This window comes from Mus pahari, chromosome 8 (assembly GCF_900095145.1).
Source record: "Mus pahari chromosome 8, PAHARI_EIJ_v1.1, whole genome shotgun sequence".
NCBI lineage: Eukaryota > Metazoa > Chordata > Mammalia > Rodentia > Muridae > Mus > Mus pahari.
In genome coordinates, this window is record NC_034597.1 from 47,349,990 (window position 1) to 47,358,164 (window position 8,175).

General features: G+C 43.1%; 1 pseudogene; it reads right to left on the minus strand.

Annotated features, from left to right (window-relative positions):
• Nucleotides 1–1,026: 1,026 nt before the first annotated feature.
• LOC110325084 overlaps nt 1,027–8,175 on the minus strand; it is a 72,185-nt pseudogene continuing 65,036 nt past the window's right edge.

The window sequence follows — 8,175 nt, forward strand, 5'->3', positions numbered from 1 at the left end:
GCTAGATAATTTTGGGGGGTTTAGAATAAATGCAACAGAGGTCAATAATCACAAAATTTTAAGGTTAGAGCAAGATCAGTCAATGACTAAACAGAGTTAACATCTTTTATAGGACTATTACTGATTATTAGCATTTTGTTNTGCAAATGGGCACATACTGGTAAGAGTGGAAGAAAGGGCAATATCATGCATAATATTAACTACACACTTTAAAAATTATGAACCATGCAGAAGTTTAGCTCAAGTAGTAGCACTAATGGTCTATGTCCGATTCAAAACCACATAGCTCACTGATCACAGATGCATGGTATTAGTCACGAAGTTTCAGAACACATTGTGTTGACTTTGAAAGGTCATTTGCATCTTCTATGATTTCAACTTAATCTCCATTGAACTTGCTTGTAAAGTATGTATGATGTACTGTGTATTCAAAATCAGCACAGCAGCAGTTTAATCTATAATTTTTTTAGTTTTGATAGTTGCACTTTTTTAACACAAAAGGACATCAACAGTGATGAAATTTAAGTAAGAGAGAAAACTGTGTTTGTGCCTTATTTCTTTCATAATCATAAATCAAAGCCTTAAAACAAAGCTTCATTGTGAAACAGTAATGCAAAATCAAAAATAGTGGCATACATATGGTGCCAAATGCTAAAAATTATATTTTAAACTATATATACTGCCAAAATTTGTTTTCTTTATAGTTCAAGAAACACAACTCTAGGCTTTTGTCGTAACCAGTTTAAACTTTGTGTACTTCATTTTTAAGTGCGGGAGTCAAATGCTCTTCATTTTCTTTCTCTTTTTTGTTTTATTGTAGCATTTTGACTACAACTGGTTAAAACTAAAAAAAAAAAATGTGTTGTTTATATTTGATATCAAAGAGGGATCTGAATTTCCAAAGTCCTCATTTTCTCTTACGGAAAGGACAAAATGTACATAATTGCAGGCTCTCTCTCTCTCTCTCTCCAGATACTCCTGAATCCTTACCCTTCCAGCATCCTTTACCCTCTATAAAAAATACGTTTACTCTTCTTTATTTAAGACAGCTGCCTCCAGAGCAGCCTCCCTGCGGCAGGCGCTGTCTGTACTTAGTGCATTTAAGTGAGGATTTGTATTGCACGGTTTAGAGTCATTGTTCAAGGCACTTTCAGAGCGGCTGGGGGCCCTGGGGTCACCCGTGCTCCCACTAAGTTGGGGCACTGGCTTCTCCTCGGCCATCACTCCGTTTTCAGCCAGGGACCCTTCTGAGGACACAGCAGAGGACTTGGATTCCCCAGATTTCGACTTCAGCTCTTTGGCCACTTCTTCTGTTGAAGCGGCATAAGGAGGTCGGCCCTGAATTGCTCCCTGGCTTTTGTAGCCTCTGCCTTAGTACCTTCCACCTCTTCCAAACGTTCTAATCACTGGAGTGGAAATAACACCCCTTGGACGCCCTCTGGCTGGTCCTCCCACAGACGCTGCTTGCAGAGGGAAGGGCCCTCGGCCCCCCCCCCCCCACGTCTGCTCCCAGCCCAGTGGCCGGCCACGGTGCCAGCTATTTCTAGCTTCCCTCCCTGAGAAGGAATAGGTTGGACTCCGCCCTGGGACTTGCTAGTCCTGCTGCTGTCACTGCCTGAAAAGGCTCCACAGTGTCCCGATGCTGCTGTCACCCGGAAGGCACGGTAAGGGCCTGTTGCTACTGTTTCCCCATAATGGCCTCCGAAGCCACAGACTCCTGCAAAGCCCCTGCCCCTGCCCTGTGAGGGTGGGACTGGCCCAAAGTGCGGAAGGTACACAGACGCTGGGTAGAAGGGCAGAGCAGGAGGCGGTGGGAAGGGGAGTGGGTGGTTCTGCCGGGAGAAGTTGAGGCCCTCTAGGATGCTCTGGCGCATCTTCTCAACCTTTGCAGCCCGCTCCGCCTGACCATCACAGAGGTCGATGAGTGGGGTCTTTTCCCAGCTGGCTTTAAGAAGTTTGGACTGGAAGAGCTTCCCATCGAAATACATCCAAGGACAACAGTGTTCCCAGGGCCTGGGCTATCCACATGCGTCATTAGCAAACAGTGCCATGTCTACTCCGCTCATGAAGAGAGCCGACAGCTGAATTCCACGCGGGTCTAAGTTGTCAATCTTGAGTTCCTACAGCTGGTCCGGCTCATAGAGTTTGGGGGACAATGCCTGAGCCAGGAAGGCATCCAGCTCCTGCCTTCGCAGAATGCGAGCTCCGGGCCACTACATCATATATGGTAAGACACAGCAGAACACCATGAGTTGAGTGGGCACATTGGCAGGGGTGAGCATGGCTGGGGTACCAGACCTCATGCAGTCCAGGAAGGCCCTTATCCGGCGGTTCTTGTCCTCCACCGCCTTGCCCAGCCAAAGCATCTTCAGATTGGGGCAGGTCCACTCCCGGAAGGCCAATGCTTCCACTAGTTCCGGGGTCTGAGGAGACTTCCCCTTGTAAGCTGCCCATTCCTTAATGATCAGTGGCGAGAATTCTGGTGGAAGTCTGTTCTTTCTAAAAGCAAGTCTCGCAGTTTTCTTTCTGTTACTGCCAAACTAAACAGGACTCTGTAAACATACTGACGAACTGGCCTATAGAGCAGGGCGGCCGGAGGCAGGTCTTTGTTGGCTTCATCTTCAATAGAAACAGCAATTTTGATTTCACCCTTGGTCAGGACATGGAAGATGTAGGGGTACATCAGTCCCTTCTTGTGTCTGTGCTCAGCCACTCTCAGCACCTCAGGTGCGACCGGGGGGTGGGGAGCCAAGGGAGGTGTGGTGATATCCATGTGGTTCCTAGTGATCCAGAGAAATTCTAATTTACAATCTCACCTCTTCTTGTTGGCGGCAACAAGGAGCTGGGAGACCCCAACAAGGGAACCCATCAAAAAGGGAGGCAAAAAGAGTGTAAGAGTCGGAGGATATGGATGACACCAGGAGAGCAAGGCCCTATCAACTGAGAAAAGCTCATATGAACTCACAGAGATTGAAGCAACAAGCACAGATAGGATGGGGTCTGCACTAGGTCCTCTGTGTATATATTATATATTTCATCTTAATATTTTAAAAAGACTCTTGAGTGTGTGAATGACTGAGTCTCTGACTCTTGTGCCTACTCTTGGGGCTCCTTTTCTTCTGTTGGGTTGCCATGTCCAACTTCCATGGTACCCCCTTGGCCAACAACTCAACTGAATGCAACCCAGTCCCGCTACTGGAAGCCTAGCCTGGATGCAAAAGATGGCCAGGTGAAACTCTGTATCCCCCATTACTAGGAGTCCTCATTAGGATCACCTTTAGAGATTCCAGGAAGTTTCCACACCACCCCCAAGTCTCCCCACCCCAATTTCAGCTGTCTCTTACCACACTCTCTCCCTCCACCCCATTCCAGCACACATACCTAATTCCCCCATTCTTGTCCTCACCTGTCCTCATTATATCCTATTCTATTTCCTCCTCCAAGGGAGATCCAAGCTGGCACCCTAGATCCCTCCTCTTTACCTAATCTCTCTGGGTCTGGGCATCATAGCTTGGTTATCATTTACTTAATAGCTAATATTCACTTAGAAGTAAATACGAACCCATATTTGTCTTTCTGGGTATGAGTTGCCTCACTCAGGATTTTTTTCTAGTTCTCTTGCCTGCAAATTTTATGATGCCCCTTTTTTTAAACAGCTGAGTAATACTCCATGGTAGAAATGTACCACATGTTCTTTATCTATCCTTCTGTTGACGGAAATCTAGGTTGTTTCCAGATTTTAGCTATTATAAGTAAAGCATCAACAGTTGAGCAAGTGTCCTCATGGTAGGATGGAGCATTCTTTGGATATGAACCTAAGAGTGGTATGGCTGGATCTTGAGGTACATTGATTCCAAACTTTCTGAAAAGTCATCATATTGATTTTCATAGTGGCTGTACAAGTTTGCATGCCCACCAGCAATGAAGGAGTGTTCCCTTGCTCCATATTCTTGCCAGCATGAGCTGTCACTTATGTTATTGATCTTAGCCATTCTGACAGGTGTAAGATGGCATCTCAGAGAACTCTTGATTTGCATTTCCCTGATGACTAAGAATGTTTAACATTTATTTAAGAGTTTCTCAGCCATTTCAGATTCCTCTGTTGAAAATTCTGTTTAGATTGTACCCCATTTTAAAATTGGATTACTTGGGTTTTTTATAGTTATTTTCTTGAGTTCTTTATGTATTTTGGATATTAGTCATCTACCAAATGTAGAGTTGAGAAAGAAAGAAAGAAAGAAAGAAAGAAAGAAAGAAAGAAAGAAAGAAAGAAAGAAAGAAAGAAAGACAAAGGGGGGAAACAAGACCTTTTCCCATTCTGTAGACTGCCATTTTGTCCGATTGAGTGTCCTTGGCCTTACAAAAGTTTTTCAGTTTCACAAGGTACAATTTATTCATTGTTGCTCTTAGTACCTGCACTATCGGTGTTCTGTTCAGAAAGTCATTTCCTGTGCCAGTGTGTTCAAGACTGTTCCCCACTTTCTCTTTTATAGGGTTCAGTGTATATGGTCTTATGTTGAGATCCTTGATCCACTTGGACTTGAGTTTTTATGCAGGGTGATAAATATAAATCTAGTTGCATTCTTCTGCATGTAGACATTCAGTTAGACCAACACCATTTGTTAAAGATGTTGTTCCATTGTGTATTTCTGGCTTCTTCATAAAAAAAAAAAAAATCAGGTGTCTGTATGTGGGATTTATATCTGGGTCTTTAATTTAATTCCATTGATGAACACATCTTTTTTTATACCAATACCATGCAGTTTGTTTGGTTTATTATTATTACTATTACGACAACAACGATGACTGCTGCTGCTGTTGTTGCTGCTGCTGCTGCTGCTGCTGCTGCTGCTGCTGCTGCTACTACTACTATAGCTCTGCAGTAAAACTTGAAATCAGGAATGGTAGGACCTCTAGCAGTTCTTTTATTGATCAGGATTGTTTTAGTTATCCTTTTGTTTGTTTGTTTGTTTGTCTGCTTTTGAGAGAGGGTTTCTCTGTTGTGTTTTGTTTTCATTTAGTTATTTCTTTCTTGGTTTCTAGGCATTATTTGGTAATCAACTGTTTAAGCTCTATGAGTTTGTGCATTTACTGGATGTCTTTGAAGTTTTATTGCATAGTGGTCAGGTGGGTTAGGAGTGGTCTCAACCCTTTTGATAGAGAATTTGTTTTGTGTTCCAGGAAGTGTTCTACTTTAGAAAAGTTCCCATTTGCTACTGAGTAGAATGTGTATGTAGTGTTTGGTGTCTGCATAGAATATTCTATAGATATCTGTGAAGTTCATTTGATGTATACTGTCAATTCATTCTGATGTTTCTCTGTTTATTTATGTCCAGATGAACTGTCTATTAGGGAAAGTTGGTATTAATGTACTGATATTAATATGTGTCATTAATTCCAGTAGTAGTTTTCTGTTTTGTTTCTGTTTTTATTTTTGTTTTTATAAAATTGGTCACCCCTGAGTTTGGTTTATTTATATTTAGGATAGAATGTCTTCTTGATTAACTGTGCCCTGGATTAGAATGAAGTGTCTCTCTTCATCTCTTCTGGTTAGTTTTAATTTGAAGTCTATTTTGTCAGATATTAGGATAGTAAAGGCTGCTTGCTTCCTGGTTCCATTTGATTGGTGTTCAATTGAGTCACTTCTTCTTTAAGCTCCTTGGATTCTTTGAAGGGGTTTATGGGTGTTCTTTTAAATTCTGTGTTCCTGAGTTCATCTAAGTAATTCTCATTAACAAGCATTTCTACAGGACTGGTAGGCTTCAGTAAGAAAATACTGGCTTTATCTCTCATATTGTTGGTATTCCTGAGATGAGATCTGATATACAGTCTCCCTTCACTAGTTTTGAATTTGATATGGATGAATCAAATTGGGAAGAAGACAAGGTGTTGGGGTACATTGGGTCTAGACATTGGAAATGGCTTGGGGAGAATGAGGTCAGGTAGACAGAGGGGACTGTCTGTTTTATGGTGTGTGCTTCCTGTTCCACACTGGTAGTAAGTGGTTAGATAGGTCTGAGTGGAAAGGTTGGATGCAATGTGGGAGAGTCCTGTGGTTTACCACACAGGTAAGATCTATTCTGGGCCAAGCCTGGAGCTACTCTGCAGAGCATGCAAGAAAGGCCAGCCTTGGCTGGTGCACTGGTTGTGGAACCCAGGCTAAAACTTGTAAGTTGTGGAAAATGTATGCATGGGGGTCATGGTTCTTCCCAGGCTAGACTCTGGAAGAGGATGTGGCAAGTCTGGGGATGGAGTTGGGTGGTAGAGACAGTGCAAAAGGTCCTGTGGGTGGATGAGATAGGGCATGTCCTGCCAGATGTCTAGAACTTGGCTGCAGTGCTAAGGAAGTAGTGGGGGTAGGGTGTGGCATGTGGCATCCTGCAGAAACCTAGAGGTTGGCTACTGCATGGCAAGGTGGCCAGACTGGGCAAGGGGCATGGGATCCCCATTAGATCTGGAGGGTTGTGAGAAAAGAAGTATCTGGTAGTAGGCTAGACCATAGAGGAGGAGGTGGGAAATGTGGGCATGGAGTGGGTGGTTAAGGCAGCTCTGGCCCAAAGGATAATTGTTAGCCATCTTCCTACTGTATGGAAATATAAACTAAGGCCTAAACTGCTGCTACCATCGGAAGCACCACCAAGCTTGTCTGTCCTGCAGAGACTTCCTAGCTCAATGACTGGAACAAAGTTGTTGTTAAACAAAACTGAATGGAGTCTCAATCTCCATAATGTTAAAGCTATTATAGATATTTCAGCATAAACATGGAGAAATTAGTACAACAAATACTCATATATCCTTCATCCAGACCCAAAACAACCAGGGTTAACCATGTTCTCCCTATGGCATTCTAGTCTGGGTATAGTAGTGTGCAATGCCAATCTCATGGGAGGTGGGGGCAGGAGGATCAGGAGTTTGAGGCAGCCTGAGCTATATGGGACCGTGACACAAAAACAAACACAACAAAACAAAAATGTTAGCTTAGATATTACTTGTGCCTTGAAATGAATTTCAAGTCAGATAGACATTGGAACTGACTTAGAAAGGGTAGAGGGCAGCTTTGCTCTAGTCTGGATCTCTCCCATCACCCTCCGTGCTGGCCTCAATTGTCTTCTGGAATCTTCGCTTAGGTGCCTCATGAGCAACTCAAACTCTGAGGTACAAAAATTCGATTTGACTTTCCCAGATATCACTAAGTGATCTTGTAAGCTTATGAAATTTTTATTCAAATTAAATTCATGACATTAAAAAACGTTAACATTTTTTATTTTCTTTTGTTTTGTGTTGTGAGATGAGGTCTCCCAAAACCCAGGCTGGCCTCCAACTTACTATATGTCTAAGAATGACTATAATGGGGCTTCTATCCACCCTGCTCCTACCACCCAAGTGCTGGATTACAGACCCGTTCCACCATGCCTGGCTTTGCCATACCTGAGCCTCACCTGAGGGAGCTTTGCAACTCTGAGGCACTGGGATCATGGACACAGCAGTAAACATCCTATCAGGACTTCACTCAACCCTTACACAATCCAGTGGCATTTAGTACATGCAGAAGACTGGGAACCATTGTCTCTAATCAGTTCCAAGATATTTTCATCACACAGAAAGGAAAACTCTGTATCTAATCATTTTCCATTCCTCCTTCCCACTCTAGACCCTGAAAGATACAAGTCAGGTCTCCCTCCCCTCTCCCTCCCCCTTCTCCCTCCTTCTTTTCCTTTCCTCTCTCTCTTTTTCTCATGGATATTTAATGTAAATAAAACCATATAACATGTGACTATCTGTCTGTCTGTCTATTTATTTATTTATCTATCTATTTATTTAGTGGTAGGGTCTCACTATGTAGCTCTGGCTGTCCTGGAACTCACTATAGATCGGACTAGCCTCAAACTCACAGAATTATGTCTGCCTCTGTTTTCCAGGTGCTGGGAGCAAAGGCTGCACCACACCATGCCTGGCATATGTGACCTTTTATGTCCCAGATATAAAGGCTTCTCTAATCAAGAGAAATCCTGTAAAGGTTCAACTCTGTTGTAGTATGATTCAAAACTTTATTTTCTATGGCTAAATAATATTCTGCTTCGATGCTGGCGAGGTTGTGGAGAAAGAGGAACACTCCTCCATTGCTGGTGGGATTGCAAGCTTGTTCAACCACTCTGGAAATCAGTCTGGCGGTTC